This window comes from Bos grunniens, chromosome 14, assembly GCF_055505025.1.
Source record: "Bos grunniens cultivar Pamir isolate PY7600 chromosome 14, Bosgru_T2T1.0, whole genome shotgun sequence".
NCBI classification, from domain to species: domain Eukaryota; kingdom Metazoa; phylum Chordata; class Mammalia; order Artiodactyla; family Bovidae; genus Bos; species Bos grunniens.
In genome coordinates, this window is record NC_141178.1 from 68,737,463 (window position 1) to 68,755,145 (window position 17,683).

Here is a 17,683-nt window from a genome sequence, read left to right on the forward strand (position 1 = left end):
TGCCCCAGGATGTTTGTTGAGGGCAGGTGTCATTCACAACAGGAGAGGCCTTTTGAATGTGAAGTGCCCTTTGTTGTTGTTCAGTCGCTCAGTCGTGTCCAGCTCTGCAGCCCGATGGAGTGCAGCAGGCCATGCTTCCCTGTCCTTCATCATTTCCCTGGGTGTGCTCAAACTCATGTCCATTGAGTTGATGATGCCATCCAACCATCTGGTCTTCTGTTGTCCCCTTCTCCTCCTGCCTTCAATCTTTCCCAGCATCAGGGTCTTTTCTAATGAGTCAGCTTTTCGCATCAGGTGTCCAAAGTATTGGAGTTTCAGCTTCAGCATCAGTCTTTCCAAGGAATATTCAGGACTGATTTCCTTTCGGATTGACTGGTTTGATCTTGCAGTCCAAAGGACTCTCAAGAGTCTCCAACACAACAGTTCAAAAGCATCAATTCTTCAGCATTCAGCATTTTTTATAGTCCAACTCTCACATCCATACATGGCTACTGGAAAAATCATAGCTTTGACTAGAAGGACCCTTGTAGGCAAAGTAATGTCTGCTTTTTAACATGCTATCTAGGTTTCTCATAGCTTTTCTTCCAAGGAGCGGCTTTTAATTTCATGGCTGCAGTCACTGTCTGCAGTGATTTTGGAGCCCAGGAGAATAAAGACTGTCACTGTTTCCATGAAGTGATGGGATCGGACGCCATGATCTTAATTTTTCAATGTTGAGTTTTAAGCCAACTTTTTCACTCTCTTCTTTCACTTTCATCAAGAGGCTCTTGAGTTCCTCTTTGTTTTCTGCCCCAGGGGTGGTGTCAACTGCATATCTGAACTTATTGATATTTCTCCCGGCAGTCTTGATTCCAGCTTGTGCTTCATTCAGCCCGGCATTGCACATGATGTATTCTGCATATAAGTTAAATAAGCAGAGTGACTGACAGTTAAATAAGCAGAAATGCCATTAGGCACTGGTTTTCATGGTGTAGTTATGCCAAGCAGCCACAAGGCAGCAGGATTTCCTCATGCCCCACCCAGCTTGCTAGGGTAAGCAGAGCCTTGGTGAAATTCCGCCTTCTGGCTTGTAAAGGAGAGCTGAATGTGCCAGAACAAAACGCCAAGCCCTGGTGTCCCATTTCTCCCTCCCCCGTATTTTTTACCCCATTGGAGAAATCCCAAACCCTGCAGAAGCTCTGCTGAGGGTGCTGTGTTCCGTCTGAAGTTTGGGCAACTCTAAGGAAGGAAGCAGGAGGTGAGAGCCCCAGCACCAGGAGACCTGGGGACCAGCTGGCTCCTCCGCCTTGGTTTAGTTGTAGGAGGTTCTGCATATTCTGGACACTGTTATCCAGTCCACAGAGGACCAGGCATTATAGGTCCAAGGGGATCTCACTTGCTTGCACATCCTTCAAAGCTTCTTCAGCCACATGATAGTCCAGACTTGGGAACCAAGCCTGTTCAGGCGCCAGGAATGTGAACTAGCCTGGGACACTGAAGTTTGAAGGGAATATATTAGGCATTCCATTTTTTAAAGTCAATTATTAGGTAATATTGGAGTATAGTGGATTTATTCTGTTATGTTTGTTTAAAGTGTACAGCAGGTTGTTAAGTTATATGCAGACATAGCTGTACTTGTTTTCAGTTATTTTTTTATGTAGGTTACTACTGTGTTGTGTCTAGGTCCCTCTGATATATAGTAGGTCCTTGACGATTATTCATTATATATATATATATATATATATATATATATATATTGTGGGTATGTCTCAATTCCATCCTCCTGACGCATCCTTGGCTTCCTCCTTTCCCCTTTGGTTAGAATAAGTTTGTTTTCTAAATCTGTAAGTGTATTTCTGTTAAGAAAATGTACTCCATTTCCATCAATGTTTAGTTTCCACCTGTCAGTCACAATCGGGCTTCCCAGGTGGCACCAGTGGTAAAGAACCTGCCTGCCAGTGCAGATGATGTAGGAGACATGAGTTCAGTCCCTGAGTCGGGAAGATCCCCTGGAGGAGGAAATGGCAACCCACTCCAGTATTCTTGCCTGGAGAATCCCATGGACAGAGGAGCCTGGTGGGCTACAGTCCATGGAGTTGCAAAGAGTGGGAAATGACTGAAGCCACTTAGCACAGCACAGCGTATCAGTCACATCACAGGGTGTTTGTCTTTTTCTGAACTGCATCACTTCGTGAGATCATCTCCGAGTCCATTTCTGTTGCTGCAGATGTCAGTACTGCATCCTGTTTTCTGGCTCAATCATATTCCCTTCCATATATGTACTGCATCATCTTTATCCATCTGTCCATGGACACTTTAATTATGTGTATGTTCAGGTATTGTAAGTATTGTTGAATGAAGGTTGCATTTGTCATTGAGAGTTAGCATTTTCTTCAGATATACATCGAGGAGTGGGATTAGGGGATCATTTCGCAGGTTTTTTGTTTTTTCAAATAACTTACATATGTATTAGTGGCTCTCCAGTTTACTTTCCCACCAGCAGTATGGGAAGTTTCTCTTTTATTTACACTGTCTCCAGCATTTGTTATTTGTAGTGTTTTTCATGATGGCCGTTCTGATGTGTATGAACAGATACCTTCTTGTCATTTTGATTTGCATTTCTCTCATACTGTGTGATGTTGAGAATTCTTTTTTATATGAGCTGCATGAACTGTTTGTATCTTTTGAGACTGATCTATTGTTGGTCACAAGTTTTGGAAGTGTTTTTTCCCGTTCTATAAATTGCCTTTTAATTGGTTTAATATTTTTAAAATTTTATTGATAAAAAGAATAAAATCAAGGGGAGTCATCTCTTTTTCCTCACTTAACTGATTAAGCATGTTCACTGTGATCATCAGTGGAGTGCGTCTATATATCATATGTTTATAAAAACTGGAAAGAAAATACCAAACTGAATAATTATTATTTGTGATTGTGGAAATGTGGGTGAATTTCCTTTACCTTTGTACTTTTCTGTAGTTAAAAGAAATGTTCTTTAGTAAACACATAATGCCTTTGAAATCCCCAAAAAAATGTTTACAAAATAACGTATAGGTTCTTTTTGCACCATTGGAGGGCACGTTTATCCCTTTTCCCTGACCTCAATCTCCTCTCCTGGCTCCTCAGTTTCTATAATTTTGTGTATCTTGTACAAAGCATAGTTTTATATGACTTGGATTTTTAAAGAAGAATTATACTGTAATATTTTTCTTACTTCTCAGTTATAAGTGATAAGAATGCTAATAGTTTTAAGTCAGGAAGGTTGATTCCTCCAGCTCCATTTTTCTTTCTCAAGATGGCTTTGGCTATTTGTGTTTCCATATAAACTGAATTTTTTTGTTCTAGTTCTGTGCAAATTACTATTGGTAGTTTGGTAGAGGTTGCATTGAATCTGTAGATTGCTTTGGGGAGTACAGTCATTTGCTAAGCTTCTGTTTGATCCCACAACCGTGGCTAGTAGCAGAGCTCTAGGGTCCAGCTAAGGGAAAATCAGATCTTCTGTATGAGTTTAGGAATAAAGCCACCGTTTATCGCAATGCCTGGCACACAGCACAGCAGACACTGAATCAGTGTTTACTGGATAAATAACATTTTTCTGTAAAGTTCTAAGCTGTCCAGCCATACTTCCCCCATTGCACTCCATATCATCTATAATCTCTTGCTGAACTGACTCCTCACTATTCCCCATGCTTACTGCCTCCAACCCCACACTTTGCTTCTCTTGAAACAACTTCTTCCTTGCCTCCTCATAGCTAAGTTCAAATGTCACCTCTTCCATGAAGCTCTCCCTGATCCCTCCAATTAGTAACAGTCCCTGACTCTGAGACCACTTTACAATGCTTTTAAAGTAATTCTGTACATATCTTGTATCTTCCCTAATGGCTCAGACAGCAAAGAATCTGCCTGCAATTTGGGAGACCCGGGTTTGATCCCTGGGTCAGGAAATCCTCTGGAGAAGGGAATGGCATCCCACTCCAGTATTCTTGCCTGGAGAATTCCATGGACAGAGGAGCCTGGTGGGCTACAGTCCATGGTGTCACAAAGAATCAGAGTTATTGTTATCACAGTCACATTCACCTCATTTGCCAAAGCAAAAGTTCCCCAGTGAATTGCCACTGATCTTTTTGTCTGAACATCAATGTCAGTCTTTACAGCCTCTTCTGGGACTACATGTTGGTATTTCATAAACCACCTGATGAAACATAGTAATTAATTTATTAAATATGGCCTTTGAAATATACACTAAATTCTAATTACTGCATTTAATCAGCCTTTAAGATTCTGCAAAGGAATAAGCCACAGAAAGGAAAACCATCTCCCTCAATCCACTCTTCTGCTGGAAAAAAATAAGAAAAATCTTTCTCATATAAACTGCTATCTAGTAGATAAGTCTCAAGCAAAACTCATGTAACAACCCTATGAAATATATTCTATTATCATCCATATTTTCCAGATGGCTGAGACACGGGGAGGTTAAGTGTCCAAGGTCACACTATTATATGTCAGATCCAGGACTTGAACCCAGAATATCTGGTTCCAGGGTGTATTCTCTTAACTATACCAAGCAGTATCCACGTTGGTCATCCTATGAGGTCAGCCCCCTCTGGATAACTCAGGATCAGACTCTCTTCCCAGAAGGAAAGAAGGGCAAGACAGTTCTCTACCAGCTAAGTGTTATTGCCACTGCCCCACCCCCACTTAACGATCTCCATTTACAAGGAGTATGTTTATGCTCCTCTCTCTAGTCTGCTTCTTTTTTTTTTTTAATTTAATTTTATCTTTAAACTTTACATAATTGTATTAGTTTTGCCAAATATCCAAAATGAATCCACCACAGGTATACATGTGTTCCCCCTCCTAAACCCTCCTCCCTCCTCCCTCCCCATACCATCCCTCTGGGTCGTCCCAGTGCACCAGCCCCAAGCATCCAGTATCGTGCATCAAACCTGGACTGGCATCTCGTTTCATACATGATATTTTACAAGTTTCAATGCCATTCTCCCAAATCTTCCCACCCTCTCCCTCTCCCATAGAGTCCATAAGACTGTTCTATACATCAGTGTCTCTTTTGCTGTCTCGTACACAGGGTTATTGTTACCATCTTTCTAAATTCCATATATATGTGTTATTATACTGTATTGGTGTGTTTCCTTCTGGATTACTTCACTCTGTATAATAGGCTCCAGTTTCATCCACCTCATTAGAACTGATTCAAATGTTTTCTTTTTAATGGCTGAGTAATACTCCATTGTGTATATGTACCATGGCTTTCTTATCCATTCATCTGCTGATGGACATCTAGGTTGCTTCCATGTCCTGGCTATTATAAACAGTGCTGTGATGAACATTGGGGTACACGTGTCTCTTTCCCTTCTGGTTTCCTCAGTGTGTATGCCCAGCAGTGGGATTGCTGGATCATAAGGCAGTTCTATTTCCAGTTTTTTAAGGAATCTCCACACTGGTCTCCATAGTGGCTGTACTAGTTTGCATTCCCACCAACAGTGTAAGAGGGTTCCCTTTTCTCCACACCCTCTCCAGCATTTATTATTTGTAGACTTTTGGATCGCAGCCATTCTGACTGGCGTGAAATGGTACCTGATAGTGGTTTTGATTTGCATTTCTCTGATAATGAGTGATGTTGAGCATCTTTTCATGTGTTTGTTAGCCATCTGTATGTCTTCTTTGGAGAAATGTCTATTTAGTTCTTTGGCCCATTTTTTGACTGGGTCATTTATTTTTCTGGAGTTGAGCTGTAGGAGCTGCTTGTATATTTTTGAGATTAGTTGTTTGTCAGTTTCTTCATTTGCTATTGTTTTCTCCCATTCTGAAGGCTGTCTTTTCACCTTGCTAATAGTTTCCTTTGATGTGCAGAAGCTTTTAAGGTTAATTAGGTCCCATTTGTTTATTTTTGCTTTTATTTCCAATATTCTGGGAGGTGGGTCATAGAGGATCCTGCTGTGATGTATGTCAGAGAGTGTTTTGCCTATGTTCTCCTATAGGAGTTTTATAGTTTCTGGTCTTATGTTTAGATCTTTAATCCATTTTGAGTTTATTTTTGTGTATGGTGTTAGAAAGTGTTCTTTTGTGTGTGTGTGTGTGTATTTATTTTTTTTTAATTTTATTTTATTTTTAAACTTTACATAATTGTATTAGTTTTGCCAAATATAGTTTCATTCTTTTACAAGTGGTTGACCAGTTTTCCCAGCACCACTTGTTAACGAGATTGTCTTTAATCCATTGTATATTCTGGCCTCCTTTGTCAAAGATAAGGTGTCCATATGTGCGTGGATTTATCTCTGGGCTTTCTATTTTGTTCCATTGATCAATATTTCTGTCTTTATGCCAGTACCATACTGTCTTGATAACTGTGGCTTTGTAATAGAGCCTGAAGTCAGGCAGGTTGATTCCTCCAGTTCCATTCTTCTTTCTCAAGATCGCTTTGGCTATTCGAGGTTTTTTGTATTTCCATACAAATTGTGAAATTATTTGTTCTAGCTCTGTGAAGAATACTGTTGGTAGCTTGATAGGGATTGCATTGAATCTATAAATTGCTTTGGGTAGTATACTCATTTTCACTATATTGATTCTTCCAATCCATGAACATGGTATATTCCTCCATCTATTAGTGTCCTCTTTGATTTCTTTCACCAGTGTTTTATAGTTTTCTATATATAGGTCTTTAGTTTCTTTAGGTAGATATATTCCTAAGTATTTTATTCTTTTCGTTGCAATGGTGAATGGAATTGTTTCCTTAATTTCACTTTCTGTTTTCTCATTATTAGTGTATAGGAATGCAAGGGATTTCTGTGTGTTGATTTTATATCCTGCAACTTTACTATAGTCATTGATTAGTTCTAGTAATTTTCTGGTGGAGTCTTTAGGGTTTTCTATGTAGAGGATCATGTCATCTGCAAATAGTGAGAGTTTTACTTCTTCTTTTCCAATTTGGATTCCTTTTATTTCTTTTTCTGCTCTGATTGCTGTGGCCAAAACTTCCAAAACTATGTTGAATAGTAATGGTGAAAGTGGGCACCCTTGTCTTGTTCCTGACTTTCGAGGAAATGCTTTCAATTTTTCACCATTGAGGATAATGTTTGCAGTGGGTTTGTCATATATAGCTTTTATTATGTTGAGGTATGTTCCTTCTATTCTTGCTTTCTGGAGAGTTTTTATCGTAATTGGGTGTTGAATTTTGTCAAAGGCTTTCTCTGCATCTATTGAGATAATCATATGGTTTTTATTTTTCAATTTGTTAATGTGGTGTATTACATTGATTGATTTGCAGATATTGAAGAACCTTGCATCCCTGGGATAAAGCCCACTTGGTCATGGTGTACGATCTTTTTAATGTGTTGTTGGATTCTGATTGCTAGAATTTTGTTAAGGATTTTTGCATCTATGTTCATCAGTGATATTGGCCTGTAGTTTTCTTTTTTTGTGGGATCTTTGTCAGATTTTGGTATTAGGGTGATGGTGGCCTCATAGAATGAGTTTGGAAGTTTACCTTCCTCTGCAATTTTCTGGAAGAGTTTGAGCAGGATAGGTGTTAGCTCTTCTCTAAATTTTTGGTAGAATTCAGCTGTGAAGCCGTCTGGACCAGGGCTTTTGTTTGCTGGAAGATTTTTGATTACAGTTTCAATTTCCGTGCTTGTGATGGGTCTGTTAAGATTTTCTATTTCTTCCTGGTCGAGTTTTGGAAAGTTGTACTTTTCTAAGAATTTGTCCATTTCTTCCACGTTGTCCATTTTATTGGCATATAATTGTTGATAGTAGTCTCTTATGATCCTTTGTATTTCTGTGTTGTCTGTTGTGATCTCTTCATTTTCGTTTCTAATTTTATTGATCTGATTTTTCTCCCTTTGTTTCTTGATGAGTCTGGCTAATGGTTTGTCAATTTTATTTATCCTTTCAAAGAACCAGCTTTTGGTTTTGTTGATTTTTGCTATGGTCTCTTTTGTTTCTTTTGCATTTATTTCTGCTCTAATTTTTAAGATTTCTTTCCTTCTACTAACCCTGGGGTTCTTCATTTCATCCTTTTCTAGTTGCTTCAGGTGTCGGGTTAGGTTATTTATTTGACTTTTTTCTTGTTTCTTGAGGTGTGCGTGTATTGCTATGAACTTTCCCCTTAGGACTGCTTTTACCGTGTCCCATAGGTTTTGGGTTGTTGTGTTTTCATTTTCATTCGTTTCTATGCAAATTTTGATTTCTTTCTTGATTTCTTCTGTGATTTGTTGGTTATTCAGCAGTGTGTTGTTCTGCCTGCATATGTTGGAATTTTTAATAGTTTTTCTTCTGTAGTTGAGATCTAATCTTACTGCATTGTGGTCAGAAAAGATGCTTGGAATGATTTCTATTTTTTTGAATTTACCAAGGCTAGCTTTATGGCCCAGGATGTGATCTATCCTGGAGAAGGTTCCATGTGCGCTTGAGAAAAAGGTGAAATTTATTGTTTTGGGATGAAATGTCCTATAGATATCAATTAGGTCTAACTGGTGTATTGTATCGTTTAAAGTTTGTGTTTCCTTGTTAATTTTCTGTTTAGTTGATCTATCCATAGGTGTGAGTGGGGTATTAAAGTCTCCCCCTATTATTGTGTTATTGTTAATGTCTCCTTTCATACTTGTTAGCATTTGTCTTACATACTGCGGTGCTCCCGTGTTGGGTGCATATATATTTATAATTGTTATATCTTCTTCTTGGATTGATCCTTTGATCATTATGTAGTGACCATCTTTGTCTCTTTTCACAGCCTTTGCTTTAAAGTCTATTTTATCTGATATGAGTATTGCTACTCCTGCTTTCTTTTGGTCCCTATTTGCATGGGAAATCTTTTCCCAGCCCTTCACTTTCAGTCTGTATGTGTCCCCTGTTTTGAGGTGGGTCTCTTGTAGACAACATATGTAGGGGTCTTGTTTTTGTATCCATTCAGCCAGTCTTTGTCTTTTGGTTGGGGCATTCAACCCATTTACGTTTAATGTAATTACTGATACATATGATCCTGTTGCCATTTACTTTATTGTTTTGGGTTCGAATTTATACACCGTTTTTGTGTTTCCTGTCTAGAGAATATCCTTTAGTATTTGTTGGAGAGCTGGTTTGGTGGTGCAGAATTCTCTCAGCTTTTGCTTGTCTGAAAAGCTTTTGATTTCTCCTTCATAGTTGAATGAGATCTTTGCTGGGTACAATAATCTGGGCTGTAGGTTATTTTCTTTCATCATTTTATGTATGTCTTGCCATTCCCTCCTGGCTTGAAGAGTTTCTATTGAAAGATCAGCTGTTATCCTAATGGGAATTCCTTGCTGCTTTTAATATTTGTTCTTTGTGTTTGGTCTTTGTTAATTTGATTAATATGTGTCTTGGGGTGTTTCGCCTTGGGTTTATCCTGTTTGGGACTCTCTGGGTTTCTTGGACTTGGGTGATTATTTCCTTCCCCATTTTAGGGAAGTTTTCAACTATTATCTCCTCAAATATTTTCTCATGGTCTTTCTTTTTGTCTTCTTCTTCTGGAACCCCTATGATTCAAATGTTGTAGTGTTTAATATTGTCCTGGAGGTCTCTGAGATTGTCTTCATTTCTTTGAATTCGTTTTTCTTTTATCCTCTCTGATTCATTTATTTCTAGCACTCTATCTTCTAATTCACTAATCCTATCTTCTGCCTCTGTTATTCTACTATTTGTTGCCTCCAGAGTGTTTTTAATTTCATTTATTGCATTATTCATTATATATTGACTCTTTTCTATTTCTTCTAGGTCCTTGTTAAACCTTTCTTGCGTCTTCTCAGTCCTTGTCTCCAGGCTATTTATCTGTGAATCCATTTTAATTTCAAGATTTTAGATCAATTTCACTATCATTATTCGGAATTCTTTATCAGTAGATTCCCTATCTCTTCCTCTTTTGTTTGGTTTGGTGGGCATTTATCCTGTTCCTTTATCTGCTGGCTATTCCTCTGTCTCTTCATCTTGTTTAAATTGTTGAGTTTAGGGTGTCCTTTCTGTATTCTGGCAGTTTGTGGAGTTCTCTTTATTGTGGCGTTTCCTCACTGTGTGTGGGTTTGTACAGGTGGCTTGTCAAGGTTTCCTGGTTAGGGAAGCTTGTGTCGGTGTTCTGGTGGGTGGAGCTGTATTTCTTTTCTCTGGAGTGCAACGAAATGTCCAGTAATGAGTTATGAGATGTCTATGGTTTTGGGGTGACTTTGGGCAGCCTGTATCTTGAAGTTCAGGGCTGTGTTCCTTTGTTGCTGGAGAATTTGCTTGGTATGTCTTGCCCTGGAACTTGTTGGCCCTTGTGTGGTGCTTGGTTTCAGTGTCGGTATGGAGGCGTTTGATGAGCTCCTGTCAATTAATGTTCCTTGGAGTCAGGAGTTCCCTGGAATCAGGGTTTGGACTTAAGCCTCCTGCTTCCAGTTATCGTTCTTATTTTTACAGTAGTTTCAAAACTTCTCCTTCTATACAGCACCATTGATAAAACATCTACATTAAGGATGAAAAGTTTCTCTACTGTGAGTGTCACTCAGAGAGGTTCACAGCGTTACATGGAGAAGAGAAGAGGGAGGAGGGAGTTAGCGGTGACCCAAATGAGATGAGGTGGAATCAATAGTGGAGAGAGTGGGCTAGCCAGTGGTCACTCCCTTATGTGCACTCCACAACTGGACCACTCAGAGATGTTCACGGAGTTAAACAGAGAAGAGAAGAAGGAGGAAGGAGACAGAGGTGGCCAGAAGGGTAAAAGAGGGGAATGAAAAGGAGGGAGACAGATCCAGCCAGTAATCAGTTCCCTAAGTGTTCTCCACCGTCTGGAACACACAGAAATTCACAGAGTTGGGTAGAGTAGAGAGGGGTTAGGGAGGAGACACAGGCGACCTGGTGGAGAAAAAGGAGAGTCCAAAGGGAGAGAGAGCAGTCAAGCCGGTAATCTAGTGAAAAATGGGTCCTGAAGATTGGGTTCTTAAAGGTACAAAATTGGTAACAAATACATAGAAGCAAAAATTAAAAATCTAGAGTAGAGTATGGAATTTCAAAAATATGATGTTAAAGAAAAGAAGAAGGAAAAGAAAGAGAGAAAAAACAAACAAAGAAAAACAAACAAGGTCACGAAAATTATAAAGAAAATATAGGTACAAAATCGATAACTAATACCAAACAGCAAAAATTAAAAATCTAGAGTAGAGTTTGGAATTTCAAAAATACAATGTTAAAAAAAAGGAAGAAGAAAAATAAAGAGAGAAAACAAACAAACAAACAAAAACAAACAATGTTGCAAAAACTTTAAAGAAAATACAGGTACAAAATTGATATCAAATACCAAAAAGCATAAATTAAAAATCTAGAGTAGAGTTTGGAATTTCAGATATACAATGTTATATAAAAGAAGAAGAGAAAGAAACAGAGAAAAAAAAAGTTACAGAAATTATAAAAAAAACTATAGGTACAAAATTGATAACATATACCAAAAAGCTAAAATTAAAAATCTAGAGTAGAGTTTGGAATTTCAAAAATACAATGTTAAAGAAAAGAAGAAAAAGAAAAAAAAAAGGTCAAAAAATTATAAAATATATATATATGAAGTTTGCTGAAGAAGAAAAAATAGGGTTTTTTTTTTTTTTTTGCAAAGTAATAGGTTATAAAAGTGAAAATTAAAGGAACAATAGAGGACTTAAAATTTTTTTAAAAAAATTAAAAAAAAAAGAAAGAAAGAATGATTGTAAAAATAGTAAAAATATATCTAGGACTTTCTCTGGTTTTGTTGTGAGTATTGTGGGTTCAGTTCATTTTTGGCTAGTTCCTTGGTCCGACTTATATTTCTCAAGATCTATAGGCCCCTTCCTATGTAGTCCGTAGTAACCACAGGGTTTTAATCTCCGAGGCATTTCCCTCTGTTATAACTTCTTCTGTTTGCTGGTCTCTTCAGTGTCTGGTTTCTGCCCTGACACAAAGGGCACGGTGGAGGACACTTTTTTTTTTTTTTTTTTAGGCTCACTTGTTCAGTCGCGCTGTGGGGAAGGAGGGAGGGATGCTGCAAACAAGTAACACTGGCGTGCGCTCTCAATGCCTTAGCCACCCTGCGTCTGCCCCCGCTCACGGCGCGTGTAGCCTCCCTGCCCACACTGCTCAGGCTCTAGGTTGCTCCACCGGGAACAATCCGAGGCCAGCCCTGGGCTGCATGTACCTCCCAGGTCCAAGCCGCTCAGGTTTAGGCACTCGGGTAGTCCTCAGAGGCGCAGACTCAGTTGGGCCTGCGTTTTGTGCTCTTCCCAGGTCCGAGCAGCTCAGGTGATGAGGTGTTTGGCGAGCGCCAATGCTGCGACTTACCGCCTCCCCGCCACTCGGTTATCTGGGTGTAAAACCGGCACACCTTCTCAGGCAGATGTTGACCGTCCAGACCCCCAAGAAGTTTTAGTTAGCAAAGAAGCCTGCTTACAGTTTTATAGATAATGTCTCTCTGGGGCTGTGATTGCCCCCTTCCGGTTCTGGCTGCCTGTCACCGGAGGGGGAAGGTCTGCAGCCGGCTATCTCTGTTCAGTCCTTTGTTCCGTGCGCGGGCCTGGGGGTGTCTTAGGTTAGGGCTGGCTTTTCGCATGGTAGATATCCCACCGTCTGGTTTGCTAGCCCAAATTATTTCGCTCAGATAGCACTCAGGGTATTCAGGCCAGATTCTTACTCTAAGCCATGCAGCCCGCGCCGCGCCTCCCTGCCCAGCCCCCGCTTGCCAATGGCGTGTGCAGGCATCTGCACTGCTTCTCTGCTGGGGGAGTTACCGTAGGGCTCGCAATCTGCGAGTTTTAATTGTTTATTTATTTTTTCTCCCTGTTAAGTTGCCCTCTGTGCTTCCGAAGCTCGGCACATATTCAGCACTGAGAAGGTTTTCTGGTGTTTGGAAACTTCTCTCTTTTTAAGACTCCCTTCCTGGGACGGAACTCCATCCCTCCCTCTTTTGTCTCTTTTTTTGTCTTTTATATTTTTCCTACCTCCATTCGAAGAGTTGGGTTGCTTTTCTGGGTGCCTGATGTCCTCTGCCAGCATTCAGAAGTTGTTTTGTGGAATTTACTCGACGTTTAAATGCTCTTTTGATGAATTTGTGGGGGAGAAAGTGTTCTCCCCGTCCTACTCCTCCACCATCTTCTCTAGTCTGCTTCTTGTGTTCTCAGTAGTTACAGTTCCACAACGCCATACCTTATACCTACTGCATGGAAAACCTCAAACAAAATGAGAAAGAAAAGCATGGCTTTGGATATGAAAGCCAATTCAGCAATTGTCATATGACACAACATGAGGCTTCCAGTGATGGTGGGTAATTTTCTGGGCGGAGCGAGGAGAAAAGACTAGGAGCCTATGGACACCACCTGGCTGTGTCCTTAGAACAAGACCTTTCTCAGAGGAAGACCAAAGCCTAATCAAGGTACATTGTCAAGATTCCGACAAGCAGCTTCTGTATCAGGTTGTTGCAAAAGAAGTGAATTGTTTTCTGCTGCCTCCTGGCACTTGACTCTGGGCTAAGGTGGCACATTAACAGACTGTTGACAGATAGCAGGCATTCACCTTCTGCTGCCAGTGCTCCCACTTCAGGCTCCTTTCCCACCCCAATATGCACATTAGCCCTCTCATGTATAAATTTGATTCCAATCACATAAAACTGTAATTCCTAAAAGCAACTGCTGTGAAGAGCAGAGACACAAAGCTGCCCCCTATGCGATGAAATAGCAGAAGTGGACATCAAAGATACTCATCTGGAGCCAGGTAACAGCAGGTTCAAGAGTTTTTTTTAAGGCACTACTTTCATAAATCTAATTCAAAAGACAATAGGGAATTTATGCCGGATCCAAAAATGATGTTCTTGAGGCGTGTTCTTCAATCAGGACAAAGTCAAGATGATATGGTTCAAATTCAAATTGTGATAACAGTCAGTCTATAGCTATAAGTACGTCTGTTGACACTCAGTTCAGTTCAGTTCAGTCGCTCAGTCATGTCCGACTGTTTGCGACCCCATGAATCGCAGCACACCAGGCCTCCCTGTCCATCACCAACTCCCAGAGTTCACTCAGACTCACGTCCATCGAGTCAGTGATGCCATCCAGCCATCTCATCCTCTGTCGTCCCCTTCTCCTCCTGCCTCCAATCCCTCCCAGCATCAGAGTCTTTTCCAATGAGTCAACTCTTCCCATGCACTGGAGATTCAGCTTTAGCATCATTCCTTCCAAAGAAATCCCAAGGCTGATCTCCTTCAGAACGGACTGGTTGGATCTCCTTGCAGTCCAAGGGACTCTCAAGAGTCTTCTCCAACACCACAGTTCAAAAGCATCAATTCTTCGGCACTCAGCTTTCTTCACAGTCCAACTCTCAACATCCATACATGACCACAGGAAAAACCATAGCCTTGACTAGACGGACCTTTGTTGGCAAAGTAATGTCTCTGCTTTTGAATATGCTATCTAGGTTGCTCATAACTTTTCTTCCAAGGAGTAAGCGTCTTTTAATTTCATGGCTGCAGTCACCATCTGCAGTTGACTCTAGAGTTAGAGTTTTCTGAGTTTGTCAAGACTGTGGCAACAGCCACTTAATAAGTTTCTTATCAAGACTCTTGTTTCAACCACATTTTCCACCTACTTTAAGCTTGTACAGTTAAAAATAAAAACATTATAGAGTGGTGATATATGTATCCTTAAGGCTAATTCATGTTGTTGTATGGCAGAAACCAATACAACACTGTAAATCAATCACCCTCCAATTAAAAATCAAGTACAGAGTGGTGAAAGTATTCGGCATGATCCTATGTGACATTGTCATTTATGAAACCTGACAGTAGGCCTTGGTAAAACCCATAGAACTGTTCCACACAATGAGGGAATTGAAATGTGAACTTTGGACCTTAGCGATGATAGTGATCAATAGTAGTTTATAGATTATAAAAAATGCACCGCATAGTGCACGAAGTTACTAGCAGGGGAAAGTGTGGGGAAGGAGGGAACCAGGGATTTAAAGGAATCTGCTCTACTTTCTGTGGGATTTTTCTGTAAGCCTAGAAACTGCTCTAACAGATACCACTCCCCTTTGCAAATTAAACACTCAAGTAACCTTCCCCCAGAACAGCTTGACATCAGGGTCCTACCAGAGGCTTTTTGACCTTGTCCTTTTGGGGGCTATGGCTCCAACTTGGGGAGCTTCAGCTCCATTTGTGGGGCTCCAATTTGGAGTGTTCTCCCTGTGAAGGGAAACTCTGTATAAGGCACTTCAGACAAGGGTCACAGGTCTAGTAGGACTTGGAGGTCACATTTGGGGCCATTTGCCATTGACTTTGAAGGTGACTTTCTGGTTGGTGAGGTTTTGGTTCGATTTGATTACTTTGGTTTGATTGGGCTCCCAGGTGGTGCTAGTGGTAAAGAACCCACTTGCCAATACAGATGCATGAGATGCGGGTTTGATCCCTGGGTGGGGAAGACGCCCTGGAGAAGGCCATGGCAACCCACTCCAGTACTCTTGCCTGGGCAATCCCATGGACAGAGGAGCCTTTGGACTCCTACAGTCCATGGGGTCGCAAAGAGTCGGCCACGACTGAAGTGGCTTAGCGCAAAACTGCTCTAAAAAACTAGTCTGTTCACTTAAAAAAAAAATCTGATTATATTCCTTCTCTGCATAACATTCTTCAGTAGTCTCCCACTGTTCTGAGAATAAAGCCTGTCTGGAAGAGGTCCTGTCCTGGTGGTCCAGCCCTTGCCCACACCTCCAGGCTCATTTCTCACTCTTCACCACCCTGATGGTGTCTCTGACCATAGAAGCCTTAGCTCTGTTCCTCAGAAGCAGCCAAGATCTTCAACCTGTGCCGGGCACCTGACATTTCTCTGACTGGGCGTTTTATCTCCCTTAAGTCCCCTAACTAACCCTCATCCCCTCAAACTTTGGCTTTCAGATTCAATGACACTTCTTCCAGAGAGGTGTTTCCTCACCATTCAATGAATAAAATCACTCCACAGCCTCATTCTTTTCTCTCACATCCCCCTAATCCATTCTATCATAATATTTATCATGATCTAATGAGGCACAGCGTCTATCTTATTCCCTCTCCAGTACTCAGCACTTCTTGTGGGGTTGGAATATGCAGATGCATGGGGGGAAATGACAGTAAAAGTAACACTGACCTAGTGTTCACAGTGTGCCAGGCACAGTGTTAGTCATCTTATCTACAGCTCATTAAATCCTCTTTGCAACTTAATGAAATAGACACATTATCATGCCTGCCTGACATGAGTAACCTGAAGCCAGAGAGCTTAAGGAACTTGCCAAAGGCTTCACAGCTTGGCTCTGGTGGAATGGAATTCGATTCTAGTTCTCTGGCTACAGTGTCTACACTTTGAACCAGTATGCCATGCTACCATTGTCAAGTGAATTAAGAAACGAATGAACTAGTGAACTTTGGTACATCTGACTCAAGACTGTGAAGTGAACGTCACTTAGTCATGTCTGACTCTTTGCGACCCCATGGACTATACAGTCCATGGAATTCTCCAGGCCAGAATTACTGGAGTGGGTATCCTTTCCCTTCTCCAGGGGAATCTTTCCAACTTAGGGATCAAACCCAGGTCTCCCGCATTGCAGGAGGATTCTTTACCAGCTGAGCCATAAGGGAAGCCCAAGAATAATGGAGTGGGTAGTCTTCTCCAGTGGAGCTTTCCAAGCCAGGAATCGAACCGGGATCTCCTGCATTGCAGGCAGATTCTTTACCAACTGAGATATCAGGGAAGCCCAAGGCTGTATCAGGGCCATGAAAGTGAAGTCGCTCAGTCGTGTCCGACTCTCTGCGACCCCGTGGACTATAGCCCACCAGGCTCCTCTGTCCATGGGATTCGCCAGGCAAGAATACTGGAGTGGGTTGCCATTTCCTTCTCCTGGGGATCGTCCCAACCCAGGGATCGATCCCAGGTCTCCTGCATTGCGGGCAGATGCTTTAACCTCTGAGCCACCAGGGAAGCATTACACTGTTTTTGTACTATACTTCCTGTTCCCTGATAGTCACCAAAACTTTCTTCACCATTTCTTTTTTTTTTTCTCTCTCTCTCTCTCTCTCATTTATTACTTCTCTTCTGAGTTCACAAAACTGAAGTGTCTTCATTATCATCACTTCAAATCTTCATCTTATCTTCTTTTCGATTTTTACAAAGGGCACGTGCTTTTCAGGTTGTTTGGTTAAGTGCTAATAAAGATAATACTTTTTTGTCAGCAAAGAGTGGGTGGTGTTCTGATTTTAGAAGTGATCAGTTGACTTCAGAAAGTACTGAAAGAAAATTCAGTGTGTCCCTCATTCAACTACTCTCTTAGTGGGTTTTTAGTGAAAGATCCAGCTGGATTAATGAGGGAAAATCCTCTCTAGAGAAATACTGCTGTGTTATCACATTTTGAGTCAATGGAATGCATTCTGCATTTGTTAGCTTTGGGGCTTTCTGCTCATAGTCTGGACCTGACAGTGTGGGCAAAAAGAGAGAACAGAAATAATCAAGAAGATATACAAGAGTTGGTATAGTACTATTGCAAAGACTCCTCTATAAATTTAGTTGTGGAAACACAGGCAGTAGCATTCGGAGAGATATCAACTGACTCAGAATATGATCCATGGGCTTAACTCAGAACTTTGCCAGAGGGAAGTCATACACTTAAGTGGCTGCTGAATAGTCATGATTTGAATCGTTGTTCTGCTCTGGGGGCCCAGATGACTTTA

General features: G+C 40.9%; 1 protein-coding gene across 7 annotated transcripts in view; it reads left to right on the forward strand.

Moving 5' to 3' along the window:
- LOC147359625 (uncharacterized) overlaps positions 1–17,683 on the forward strand; it is a 95,627-nt gene that overhangs the window by 66,752 nt on the left and 11,192 nt on the right. The window lies entirely within an intron of this gene.